The 15,255-nt window shown below is 35.5% G+C and overlaps 2 pseudogenes; one reads left to right on the forward strand and one right to left on the reverse strand.

The window, feature by feature from the left end:
- The first annotated feature begins 5,271 nt into the window (after nucleotides 1–5,271).
- Nucleotides 5,272–7,050, forward strand: LOC132554607 (uncharacterized; annotated as a pseudogene).
- Nucleotides 7,051–8,960: 1,910 nt separating this feature from the next.
- Nucleotides 8,961–12,181, reverse strand: LOC132554608 (uncharacterized; annotated as a pseudogene).
- Nucleotides 12,182–15,255: the final 3,074 nt, after the last annotated feature.

The raw sequence follows: 15,255 nt of genomic DNA on the forward strand, positions 1-15,255 counted from the left end.
TAAATCTTCAAATTGTGAAACTTCCACACACATGTCTTTCATTTTTTGTGACCTTGAACAGAGGTCAAGTTCAGCAATGTTATGCAAACTGATACCAATTGACATGAACAACCACCTTGTCAAATAGCAAGACCTACAGACTTTTGGTTATCAAGCTGTCACGAAAATGAAAAATAATCAGTGTTTGTTGGGTTGTTTTAAGCAAATATCCTTGTTTTCCTATTTTCCAAGAATTCCCCTTTTGAAAGATATCATCTGTGGCCATATTTTAGACAAGTATGAAAATAGACTGGTTTCGGAAGTACGAAAATTGAAGTGTCCAAAACAGTTTTTTTCTCAAAATAATGGTTTTTTTTATATGAATTTTAGCTGTATTTTTCAACATCAAAGAAATGTTTCTCCTGAAATAGTGCGATATGTGGTATCAAAATGTTGGTTGGTACAATGTGCACACATCAATGACATACTTTTATTGAAATTGCCTTATAAGAATGCACTAGAAAGAAGAACATAACAACTACTCCGAGACTAACTTTTCCGTATTTAAGCTTCTGATACCCATTTCTGTTTATATGTTCATATTTTGAAATTCCAAGTGGGGCCCGATACTAATGTTATTTTTTCCATATATGTTGAATTAATTACATGACTGATTTGTTTTTGTAGTACAACTATTATTAACTAAGTATAATAAACCTAAGATTTAGTAACCACATTCAGTCAGGTGTCACTAAAGCATATTGGAATCTTGGTTTCATATTTTAAAACGTTTACATGTAACTCAACTATACAATCACTGGTTTTGGATTTGACAATAGAATTGTAAATACCGGGAATAGCCTTCCCATTCTTGTCGTGAATTCTCCAACAACCAATACCTTTAATTTCAGACCATTATTTTTGTAATTAACATGTAGGAGAGCAAGAGACCAACTCAAAGATCAACAATATCCTAAAATTCCAGTGATTGGATTTGAATATGTATTAATGTTGGGTATGTTTTTAATAGGATCGCAATTCATATACCGGTATATGCATTTGCCTACTGCTTAAACTCTATCAAAGCACTGGAATTCCAGTGTATTACCAGCTTTATAAACATGTATCAATTAGTTTAAATTGTCATATCATTTATCTGATTGAAAATGGGTTAAAATTAATGCCAAATGATTATACATATATATACTGGACAAAATAAGTTAAGGATCATAAATTGTGACCATAATATCTTAAAAAATTCAAATCATGTATTGCCGGTAATTGCACTCGTAGTTTCTCCAATATGTACCTAAAGTCATGTCAAAGGTGAAAGCACGTGCATCTGAAGGTCTTGCCGTTCCGCTCTAGTTAACTATGGTGGTGTGAAAAACTGACTGGTCTATTACTACAGAGGAATCTTGCAGGTTTTGATTCTGTTACTTCTAAGCTAAAAAAAGTTGAATTTGGAAACATTTAATCAATTTGTAACGAAAACTTGAAAAACTAATCATGCGAAGACATTTAAATGATATGGAAGCCGCGCGAGCTATAGGGCTCCTTCAAGCTGGTCAAACTCAACGAAATGTGGCGGCACAGCTTCATGTTTCTCAGAGCGTGATTAATAGGCTATGGAATCGCTATCAACAGACAAATAACGTCCGTATCTGGACGACCACGCTGTACGACAGCCCGACAGGACAGATTCATTTGCATCACGGCACGACGTCAGCGGTTTTTGAGTGCTCCTGTCTTGAATCTTCAGTTTCAGCGTGGTACAAATCTAAGGATTTCATCCCAGACAATCAGAAACAGACTCCATGCCTCTAATTTACGAGCTAGAAGACCAGCAGTCCGACCAATTTTATCCAGAGGTCATCGACAATCCTGACATCAATGGGCCACTCATCATTTGAATTGGCAATTACGCCATTGGAGAAATGTTATGTTCACAGATGAGTCTAGGTTTTGTGTTGACTTCCATGACGGTAGGAGGAGGGTATGGAGAACCCAAGGAGAGCGCTATGCAGACTGCTGTGTTGTCCAGCATGATCGCTTTGGTGGTGGGTCAGTGATGGTTTGGGCAGGGATCAGTGTTGACTTCCATACAGACCTCTACATCATGGACAATGGATCTTTAACAGCTGTTCGATACAGGGACGAGATTCTACACCCTATAGTAAGGCCCATTGCAGGAGTTGTTGGCCATGATTTTATTCTGATGGATGATAATGCTCGTCCTCACCGTGCTCGTGTGGTCAACGACTATCTTCAACGTGAAGCAATCGTTCGCATGGACTGGCCAAGTCGTTCTCCTGATCTGAACCCTATCGAGCATGCTTGGGACACCTTGCAACGCCGGGTTTCAGCTCGACCTAATCCGCCACAGAACCGCCAACAGCTTATGATTGCTCTGCAAGAGGAATGGCAGCGCATCCCACAGATCAGCCACCGACGACTAATAAGGAGCATGTGCAGACGTTGCAGGGCAGTTATTGATGTCAACGGAGGTCATACTGCCTATTAAACTGCCAATTGCAGTTTGATGAGTTTTCCTTGTCTACATGATTAACTTGCTCTACTTCCTCTTACACTTTGATTTCAAGGGTGCTGTTACTCAGGGTTATCTGCTCTTGGTAGCAATTACCACAAATGAATTTGTTTTGTGTAATTAAAGACTAAAATGAATGTTCTGTCATTAAAATTTAAAATATAATCATATTATTATTTGTATGTAAAACTGCACTGTTTCAAGTTTATGATCCTTAACTTATTTTGTTCAGTATATATGTGTAGGAAATAACTGGTAAAAAATTGTTCTGCACTTGGTTGGTGATTTACCTGCCATTTCTATTGACTGTCCATTATATCTGTTCTGATGATGAAAAGAAACTTTGATATATATATATATATTATTAAAATGCTATCACGTAACAGCCATATAGGCTGATGTATCAATTTGAAACCCTTGTAATTCATATAAGGTCTCATACGATCATAATCTGTGTGCCAAATGGTTCTTTAAGATGAGTTTTAACACACTTTCTTGGATTTGCCAAAGGTCTCTTTGCATTTATATAACAATTGATTATTTGAATTTTGTTTTGATTATTATTTGACAACTAAAAACACTGCAATCCCAAGATGGCTGTAATGAAAAATGAGCATGTGTTGTAAGCTTATAATGTTCATTGTGGGACAGATAAATATTTTAAAAGCCAAACCTGTCTGAAAAAGCCACTCAAATGTTCAAAGGGAAGTAACTTTTACACACAGGTGATCTTTATATGACGGTTTAATTAAGTGACTTTTTAAACACAATTTTGTTATACGCTGTATGCACTGACAAGTGATTATTCAACTAGGATCGAATTTTAGCCCATCCATCTATGGTAAAATCCGCACATCATATATTTTGTACCAGGCAAACACACCAGATTAATCCATTGTTTGGTGCCAAATATTCAATGCAGAAGTATTGACACGTACAAGTATTTGTATTTATATACATCCATGAACAACCTTGTGATCTTTGCATACTTATCAATGTAATTTACATGCTACTAGGAATGTAATTCGCTGAATTCTCAAGTTTAAAAAAAATCTCCAACAATAGTTTGTAAGCAAGACGAGTCAGTATTTGTTATGCCACCTTATCATTAGCATTCGTGAGTAGGAAGTTAAAAATGTTTTGGTGCGTGTTAAAGAAGGTTTTTTTTGAGTTTTCAAGACCACACATATGATGGAAAATTAAGGAATCAGGTCTCTTCTTTGACATTAAGGTCTACCATGTTTTCCTCTTACTGTACAGATAGAGCAATATTGTGAACCTGTATAACTGTGCTAATACTCTGCCTTTTAACATTGTGGAAGAAATAATGGACTGGTATTAATTGCAGCATTTTATTTCGTAGATTCTATGTTGCACAACACTCTTTGATAAATAAATGTGAATGTGAATTTAAAATGGAGTCGTTAACGTCAACCTGAGACATGTGGATGTGATTTGTCAGCTGTATTGTTTCTACAATATGCTTTTGAATATTTAAACTTCTTTCCACGTTATAATAAACAAACACTAAATGTTTCACATAAAAGGGTACCACAGCTCTTTGACGCAATGCTCAATGTGTCTGTTCCTGAAAATGGTATGTTGAAACCAAGTATAATTCTAAGTCTTGCTGCTCCATACTCAATTATGATGAAACACAAATACATCAAGTGCCTTTCATCGCCTTATTGAAGCGATTGCCATCACGGGAGGTATTCAGGAACGGTAAAATGAATTACTATGTATTATAATGTAAGCATGCGTTGTTTAACACATTTCATATAAAGCACTGTGACATGCATGGCTGCCTCTTTGATTTTACAATCAAATAACCTGTACTTTGGAAATGAAATTAGTTGTATGTTTGTCAATGACATAGTCGTATTCAGGAAATATGATCGATTTGAATTGCAATATCAATGTATTTAGGAAAAAGATAATCAATTCCCTTGAGTCACAGGATTCTGTTTTTGGCAGGAGGAATAATGTTTGGTAGATCGGGATTTATCATTAAATTTGAAAAATTGATTGTGAAGAAATTGAGGAGGAATCCATTAACAGGAGTCACCGGTAATTGATATGAATGAAAACGTTTCTAAAAAGAACTTTTGTAAAAGAATATTTTGTTCAAAGCCTCTTAAAATTGCAAATGCTTGTTATATTTGTGTTCAATTAGAGGCTGATCGTACGTATTTGCTTCATAACGCGAGGCCCATGTGTATCAATGATCACCTGAGCGGATTAAAGATCGGAGAGTAACATTTTTGACCCTTTTGTCCATGAAAGTGGTTCCAGTGACAAACTTTGTAACTCTATGTCCCAGGATGCAAAATGCCAATATTAGCACAATGGACCTTTTAGTTCTGAGAACAAGTCAAATGTTACTATTATTATTATCTTAGTCGCCCGTCAAAACCAAAAGGTCATTAGGGCCATGAACTGATGAAACACACATCGATCAAAAAAGGAAATAACATCGAACGAACTAAAAGCTAAAAGATCAATGCTAAAAATCTTAAATGGTTATATTTTCACAAAAGATTAAAATGGTTGGTCATTTTCTATAATGTAGACCAACATCTTTCATCATCTTTCAACATCATCTCAGTCGCCGTGCCAGGATGGATATTGACAATCAGTCTCCTGTACAAAATCTCACCATTATTACTGCTGGGGATATCCTTCTATAAAATGTCCAGAGCAATCGGTTGCATGATGTTTATAGTATTCCCATTGGAAGAATAATGGCACGGCTCCAAGCATTTCTAAAGTCACATTTAGCATCGCACATTACAAATCCACATGTTCAAAAGGAGGTTGAAAAGTCAACAGTGTTTCCATTGCCCTCACTGTTTAAAAATAAAGCAAAGCATGATGAATGTCTGGCTCTAATAAATAGCTAGGGGACTGAACTGGTAAAGTTATACACATAAAATATCTGTAAGGCATGGGCAACCTTTGACCATTCAATCTCTCCAGAGAAACAGGATGGATGGACAGACATGGTCAAACACTCTTTACAACCCAACCCTCTCCGAACTCATAAAAGATCTTTGGTATCAAAAATTGCAGAAGTCTGATATTTCATTTACATTTTACTTTTTATAACATAGTGGTGACATAATGATTCACATATCATTTGATTAGTTATAAAAGTAAATTTATTTTCACATACAAAACCACACTCATAAACAACATTCAGTGAGTAGCAATTAATAAAAAAAGTATGGGTTTACAGATCCTGCCTTATGAATTATGTACAGAAATAAATACGGCTGTCAAGTTAGAGGTTATGTTAAGCTAAACAGTTTATTAAAATTATTGCATAACTAATTTGATAATTCTTTTACTATTGGAAGATGTTCCATAAGGTAATTAAGTCTATTTTTATGATATTGATGCATTTCAATTATTTATGAAAACATTATTTAAAACTTAACTTCCCGTTCACACAATAATATTTGGGCAAATAAAAGTTCCAGTAGTCAGAGACCAGCTTACTCGAGTACACCTCAAAGAATAAAAAAGAAATTCCCCAAACACTGTCAGTTTCTCCTGAGAGGAGATTTGATGACCTCCATCCAGTTGTTTGTGAAATGTGGGCAAGTTATATTAGAGGTAAAACACACTTCCCAAAAAGATTTCAAAGAGCTGTATCTAAGTAGGAATACGCAGCTTATGACAGTTTTCCATGGTGTATGATATCATATGGAGGAAAACAAATAGCCTATGAGCCATCTGCCTGACTCATCAGCTTGCCAGTTCTTCCTCAAGACATCATTTGTATACGTGTTAATGAAGGTGTGAGAAATGCCTCTAGACATAATATAATTGTTTTAAAAATGTTATACAAACATACAAATCAAAACTATTCTAATAAATTGAAGTATGTGCATTTCGAAGCGTTTGTGATAATTACATCTTGTTTTATTTACAGAAATGCTACAAGGCTCTATACAAGCCAGAGCCCACACCCCTTCCCCCTGCAGTGGCCGAAGGCTTAATGACAGAGCAAGTCTTGGACATTTTCAAGATAGAAGATAGAGTAAGCGATCCTCAACGTTGCCTTTTGGGTAATTATGAAAAAAACACTTCTAGAATAGAAGGACATCATGAAAAACCCTTGAAGGACTTAATTTGCTTTTATACCTATGAAAAGGTTGGGGCTAAAATATCCATCCACAGTGAATGTGTACAAGTGTAACATTTGATTGAAAATCTATGCTACAGGATGCACATGAAGATGCTAAAGAAGATGTGTTATGAAACTACTAAGGATTGTCCTTAACTGCAAACATCCTGTACATTTCGTTTATTCACATTCCCAACTGAGTAAATATATGGTGGAAAATGTTGACTATATGCTGAAAGTCAACATCTTCTCTCACCTCGTCATCACTGACGCGTCCTACAAGGTTCCTATATAAATATGCATGAATGGGTTCAACAAAATGTAAATGAGCGATCTAGTACAAGAATATTCTGTATGCAACCAGAAAAGTTTGATGAGAACTGCGATATGACTATATCTCGTGTTACTTATAATGGCCACCGCACAAAAAAAAAAAAAAAAAAATTGTATATATTGTAAGAATTTCACTTTTATCAACTGAATTATACAAATTGATCAAATTTCTTAAAATACACATTAGTATTATATGTTTAAGAAATGTAAATAAAAACATCATAGAAACCAGCAGGGTAGTAGCTATTAATAACACATTCCAGCTAGACAGGATATTTAGTATCCAGACGATTGAACATAGTTATCATAATATACCTGATAGATACTGATAGCATTTGATGTAAATATGTACACGATACAAAAAAATCAGAAATTTCATAGATACATGTATCATCATAATTATAATCCTTCTCAGATTGTTACTATAGTGATGGACTGATAATAGACCACGATCAAAAAATAATTTATTAAAGAAGTAAAATCAATTGATTGATGCTACAGCTGCGATGACAAGTATTCGCTAGAGTTTTGCAAATACTTCCATATCTCAGAAATGCCTTGTTCAAGTATACTTCTTTATGTGATCATTCAGCGGTAATTCACCACTGTCTTGAAATGCTTTTAACACTGGTATTCAATAAGTAGAAACTACAAATACCTATATCGTAACAGATGTAAGGCTTATAATATTCATTTTAGAAAAAAAAGGTTTTAATACATTCTAATGTAATTTCAATGCAAGAAACAACAAAAAAGTTAAACAGTTAACACACGAAACAAATCTTGAATTAAAATCTATAATATGTATTCAATTCTGCATTGAAACTGAAACTGATTTCCATCACTACTTGTTGATGTACCAGTAAAGAGATATTGGCTGAATTAAGAAACTTTTAACTGCGTGTATCTAATAATTATCTAATATAAGTGGTTACAACAAATTATATCAATAAATTGGTTCATATCGTTTTATATCCAGGTAACTGTTATAAACTTGATAGTCTATATTTGATTTGCGATATATTTCTTTACATAAATTGAATTTTAAATGTAATGGTATTTTTTGTAAATGTACCAGTTGTAAATATACATATACAGTGAAGTTAAAACGACGCACATTTCATATATGAAGTTAATTTCAAATTCTAAATCTAAAAATGTTTCATCTAAATATGATAAAAGTACTGAAATACTTTGTGAACTACGAGGTATTAGGTACATGAAGCGATTTGTTAGTAAACTTATAGGATTTGACTACTTGGTATAAATGCAAAGAAAATAATGTTGTAGTTTTTTTATCACACAAATTCTTTATTTTAACAATTCTAAAATGAGCCATACAATAGAGATCAACTAAATTTGAATGATAATCATCCACTTAATACTAAACATAGCTGCTATTGCCGTTCATTACATATCACGTTATTTTATAAATGGTCAAGATTATGACCCAGTTTGTTTATCTCATTGCAGTGGAAACTGCTGTCTGAACAACACTCTGTACCATGAACCCATAGACAAACGATATTGAATTCCTCAAACATACTGCATCTGACAATAATTCACAATTTCAGCTGAGATGCCGAGAAAGTTTCTAGCAATGTTCTGGTTATCAAACTACTAAATAGTAGTTGCGGGTTGGCCCTGTCGTCCTGCTCTTCCAATCCTCTCCACGTATTGTGAGATGCTCCTGGTTGGACAAGTATGGTAAATACGAGATTCTGTTCGAGGATCAAATCCCATTCCGGCTATTTAGGAAGGCAAAACCAGCAGAAGCCTTGGTTCTCCTTCTTTGCACTAATTTACAGTTTCAGAAATTCATGTGTTGTTTTAAAGAAATTGTTGACGGTAGGGCCTAAACTAACCTTGTTTCTTAAGACCAAATCAGCTTCAAATAATATTCCATTAGTCTTTGACATAACACCCACCGATATAAGTCCAAGTAAGAATATCGAATAAAAATCAATCTCAATGCATTTTTCTGAAATACCAGACACCATCGAGGTCTACACTGGTATTTGAATATTCAGTTGTCACCTTCAGTAATCTACAGCGGGTCGAGGAGGCGTCAAACAGGAAGCTGTCACAATCCATCTGTCCGAAACACTTCAATCCACAATCTACGTGGTTCGTTGCGTCCGTGTCCAGGAGAACAGGGAAAATGTCGCCGCTTGATCCCAACTTTTTTCCCCATCTGCGGCATGTGTCTGGAAAGTTAATTCAGTCGATTGACTAAATACAAAAACATTAAAAAAAATCCAACACATTTCTGTTTTAAACTTATTACTTTTCAGAGGAAACGAACGATAATAATACTTATCCTTTTCTTAATCACAATGGAATTTATTTTCCAATTCAATTAAACTAAATTTCAGATTGTTTATGATTTTGTCAAACATTCCATAATGTCAGTATTTGGTTACATGATGCATATATTGTAAATGGATTTATTTTCTTGGGTTTCGTTTTCCACACTGAAGAGTTAAGTGAACAAGTTTTGACAAATGTCATGTGATATCAGGGCCAAGATAATCTGAAACGGCATTTGAATATGAATTCTGAACAGAAAATAACATTTACAAAATGTAAATGGAAAAGAATATTATTGACTTTGTTTCATTGTTTGCTTGTCTTGTTTTGATAGAGATCAAACGGTCCAATCACTATCATTTTAAGACATACTATAAGTCCTCAAATTATATGTACAACAACCTAAATATATTCTTTTTCATCATGGTATGATCTGGTTGTCATATAATGTATAACTAATTACTCCATTATATTTTTGCTTTATTGTTGTATTATCAAGTTGTCATTGTCTCATGATTGATTGCCATTGATCCATGTTAACATAAAGGAGTTTATCGTACTTCTGGAGGTTTAGATGGAATTCAGAAGCAGGTATGCTACATTATTAAAATTACCCATTTGACGAAGAATGGATGCCGGACATCCTTTTGCCTCCAGCCTCATTGAGTTACGGTAATATCCAGAAAGACTTATCACTCTGATGTAGTTGGCAACGACATTTGTCTCCAGTGTATTCGTTACGACTGTGTCATCGTCGAAATTTGCAGGAAATATCTAGATAAAAGTTATGACAACGATATGAATGAAAATGAAGCAATTCTTATGAAATTCAGACATTGTAATAATGGTTTATTTGTCAGGACTGTGATAATATCGAAAAATCGTTAAGCACGTTTAACAAATATTTGTAAGCAAGAGATCACTGGGCCTTAAAAGTAATCTGGTAATCAACTCATTCCAAATCACCTCCTCATAGGGTGTAATCAAAATTGTGTATATAGGAAATGATCGTAAGAGTATCGGGATTCAACGTTCTGAATTAAACCAATTGGACCCAATTTGTTGCGACGTCATCGTAATAATCGGCGTGTTCACCGTGGTTAGGCCTTACGACAATGGAACAATGTTCTGTTTTCAGATGAGTCCAGGTTTTGTCTGCAACACGGTGACGGAAGGCGTAGAGTGTGGAGGCGACGAGGGGAGCGTTTTACGAACTGCTGCGTCGCAGAACGGGACCGCTTTGGCGGCGGAAGTGTAATGGTTTGTGGTGGTATTTGTGGGGGGACTCATACCAGGCTTGTTGTGTTAAATGGCAATTTAACCGGCATTCGATATCGGGACGAAATTTTAACACCAGTGGTTCTGCCATTTTGGAAACGCCATGGCGTTGGCGCCAATTTTTCAACAGGATAACGCACCAGCGCACACCAGTCGTGTCAGCAGAAATTTCTTGCATCAGAATAACGTACAGGTGTTAGATTGGCCATCTAAATCACCTTATTTGTCAACGATTGAGCATGTCTGGGACGTTCTTGGGCGACGCGTGAGAGAACGTCAAAATCAGCAGGAGCTGGCCCAAGCCTTGATCGCTGAATGGAACAACATCTTCCCTCGAATTATCATCCGGTTTACGAGTTCCATGCGACGACGCTGCAATGCTGTTTACTTCGCAAACGGTGGCCATACCCGTTACTAGTGGTGTTACCTTTGAAATTGACCCCAACGTCCTTTAAAGTCGAATAAATCAACTGAACGCAAAGTTTTATAATGAACCATGACTGCATTTTTATCAGAATTGATCAATTACTTTATTCGTTCATGATTGGAAAGGATTTATGAAGGGGTTAATTAATTAATCACAGAATAAAGTACTGTTACCTTTCCTTCTTTGTTTAGTATAGATTATTCAAAATTTTGGCAGAGTGTAGAAAAAAAATCATTACCACGCTATAAACGTATGTACGTCATTCAATATGAAAACATTTGTGAAGTATCAGAGTTACGTCTCTTATACCGTTGAGGTGGTTTTATACCTTTACTTGACCGGTGGTGGAGTTTAGTATGGAATCCCAGGTGATTCCGTCCAAACTGATATTGACCTTGTATGAAGTCACCCATTGACTGTATTCTCCATGTCCAAGAGTCTGTATTGCCTTCACAGCTGAAAGAGTCTTAAAGTGCACCTGTGTTGTAAATATTAAACAAAATATTAATATAGTACATTAGTTTTGTATGAGTTCGTCATCAAATATCTAAGTTGAAAATTACCGACTTACGGTTGATATTATGCGCTAATTTAGAAGGATCAAAATTTTAATCAAAAGCCAAGCATGACTTGTTTTCATTCAGTCCTGACAACAAGCTATCTTATTGTTAGATATCAGCATAATGATCGTAAAGCAGTTTTTTTTTACTTCACACTCTCAAGTCAGGATTTCATTCAAATCTATCTGGTACATTCTACTGCATGTGTAAGCAATGGCAATGGTTATTATTTATATCTCAGCTGGGTTTTTTTTTTTTGGCATTGCAAATTTTTATTGGTGTATTTCAAATTTTAAACGAATTAATCGCATAAAATATTAATAATATTTTGCTCCACGACTGTATGAAAGGCAAAGCGTTTGAAGTATTTATTTCAAATAATAACCCTTTGCCTAATGTTTCATCCGATATACAATTGACAGTTAGAGAAACAGTTTTGTTTCTATCATATAGATTTAAGTATATCATCTGTGTTTGAATTATATATAGTATTACCTGAACATAGTGTCCGTTTCCAAAATGTTCTGGACACCATCCTCGGGCACTGCTGAATCGCACATTTAGTAAAGGACAAGCAATACGAGCAGATGATGCCATGAGCGCATCGTCAGTAACACCGTAAGGACCAGTCACCAAATCAAAATCACAGAAATCGCAACCTATGGAAAAAGAGGAAAAAATACGTCCCATCCTCTGAGTTAAGAAAGACCACGTTTGTTATAAGGGAAATTAATCTTTTTTTTTAATATTATGATTTGTATATACTGATTATGGTTACATCATGACATATACTGCACAGTCTTACCACAACGTTTCTGCTACCATGTGAAACGTCATTCCAAAATACTGATAAAATAAATACTAGTAATGGGTTAATACGGAAATGCAACCGACAAAAGTATAGACAACGTTTTATTAACCATTTAAAATCCAATTTAATGTATTGGTTACGTTGTTCTCAAGGTTATTTTCATTTTCATACAAGGTTTATAAGACCTTCGCATGGATCTCAAGTTCATTTGTGAAGGTGCATTTTTCCTGTTTCGAAAAAGCAACACTCCTTCGTCCACATAGCATGCTTCCAATATCACTTAGAGATGTCGAAAGCTAAACAAAACGAACAACAGCGTTTGGTCGCTAAGAGTGTAATAGTATGACTTTATGATTTTACTCGAACAGGGTTGAATTAACACGTAACCTGTAATTTAACGACCTGCTGCCGGTGTCGTCGACGAATAAATATGTGAAAATATGAGATACAAGGTCTATCGACCTGATTCAGCACACCGTGAAACCAATATTGATATTCCTCGGAAACCTGAGATTAACAGAAACTATAATGTCGACATTTAAACACTGCTGATAAACCGATAGTTGGACGGATGCGTTCGTATCATTGTATTGGTATTATATTGCCATTGTATACATTTGTACTTAAAACCAATGAGCCGTAAGGTTCAAGGGAAGATAACGAACGTGTATTGTTCGTCGAGTTATATCAGGTAAGTTGGTCGTTTGGGGTGTTATGGCCACGCATTGGTGAATTACATGCTCATACCCGTTGAGGTTTTTGACACTTCATTGAGAGCGAGTTCATATAATCAATATGTAAATTATCTCATCAGACTTGTCCTCGCAGTTCCTATTTGTTACCGTGGAATGTGAAAGTGGATGGAGGATCATAAAGTGTTTGTTTGGATTCGTATACACTATTCTTGGTCACTCAATGAAAAATGAATAATCCCATAGTTAAGCCCGATGGTACCGTTGCTCGGGTAAACTGTGTTCGTTCTCATCTCAGAAAGTTATATTTCTTACTTGGATTGACTAGGGTATAAATGGCAGTTGTCGTCGATGATGCAGAAAACTCAACTCTTCCGGAAATCCTGGTCTTATCCTTGTACTCTATCAGGAGTATCTGGGTAAATCTTTCTTTTCTACATATTTTGCCTCATTTTTAGTTTGAATCATAATTATGTTGCCATATTGGTATTTTATTGAAGTTTCTTGTGTATAATGATTACATGAAGATAATCACCTTCATCACTTTTATGTCGGCTAGATATAACAAAGAAATACTTCGCTTCGCTGCACACTAGCCACTGTTACAGCGTACCGTTCCATTCCCACACTCTGATGAGTTAAGAGGAGTGAATTATTCATTTCTCTGATTGAGCAAATATTTCTATCAACCTATATCGGTTTGGTATTATTTGTTGTTGGATACAAGGCCTAATCGCCACTTCTGTGTGCTCTGAGGTGATTCTGGTAATGCCGTGGTTCGGGCAGATTGGTATGCCCATATCAGTATAAGCTTTTAGGACTGGTGTAAAATATCCTCATTATTACAAACTGTCCTTATACCATATATTGTTGCACTGCAGGTAGGACGTATGAATTGTATCTACTGTCCTCATGATTGTATGAGGTGATTAAAATTGGGATAATCGGGCTTTCATTTACTTCTAAACGCCCTATATCCTCCTTATGTCTCCCTTGTAACCGCCTTTCTTCACATGTACAATTCGACTCTTTGCAATGATTTGGGTGATGTTCCCCGGTCGACATTCCACAATTTTCAAAAATAGTGGTTATTAATTTCTTCCTAACGTTCAGCATGTTGGTTGTTTAACGGGAGCCTTGTAGTCAGGTAATGACCGGACGGTGTGCCCTACTATGGATTCTTCAGCATTTACTTCACTGTGGTAGCATTATTTTCGCATTCACAAAAATGCTTAAATAGCACAAAACACGCAAATCTTCGCACGCAACACACCCTTAGTTTCCGTACATCAGGAAACCGCCGTTCTAAAATATCACAGATTGTTGATAAGACGTTAAACAAGCTAACAATAGGTTTCGTCCCAGAAGAATAGGAACAGGTATTATATATTTTTTTAGTTAAAGTATTTCAACTATTTGAGAACTAACGAATGGAGGTGAAGTTCACTTATCTATCAACCATAACAAAATTAAATCAACTAAAACAATGTCTTGGACGTTCAGATTAATGCTCACCTCCGGAATATAAGACATAAGTAGGGTGTCAGCAGTTGATAATGTATTTTGTACTCTCATCATTTTATTTTACAATAGATTTATAAAACAAATAAAGAAATTATGCATCTATTAAATATGTACTTGGTTACCTGTGTTCTGTGACATAATTATAGTAAATGTTAACACAGAGAATATAATTGCTACATGTTTTAAAAAAGGTTAGCTTGATGCCATTGAGTTGATTATATCCAAAACCTTTACCCGACTAGTCTAAACGAGAAGACCATAATAGGCGTACCAGAGTTCAACACTTAGCGATTCGTTTGTCTTAGAGTGGTACATTAGTGGTACTTTCATAAGTTGTGCATGAACCTTACGGATAGATAGATGCACGGCGATGTGGACATGTATGTTCCATCCTTACAATTGACTGACCCGGTCTGAAAATAATTGAACTCGCACCCGAGTATATGAAACAGAACTATAAAGCATCATATCTGCACAATCAAATGGAGTCTTACTCGAAAACAATGCAGCATCCAAACCACATTTAATTAATGTACTCGCCAAGAAACCGTCCTTAAATGATCCTGATAACTGGATCTTAAAGCATGTCTACGAATAGAGGGTCGTTCCGAGACATACAGGAAAATAAAGTCACGCGCTACCAGGTATTGTGCCTTTTCGT

This window comes from Ylistrum balloti, unplaced genomic scaffold (genome assembly GCF_031769215.1).
Source record: "Ylistrum balloti isolate Yb309-2 unplaced genomic scaffold, AGI_CSIRO_Ybal_v1 Utg370418, whole genome shotgun sequence".
Classification (NCBI taxonomy): Eukaryota; Metazoa; Mollusca; class Bivalvia; order Pectinida; family Pectinidae; genus Ylistrum; species Ylistrum balloti.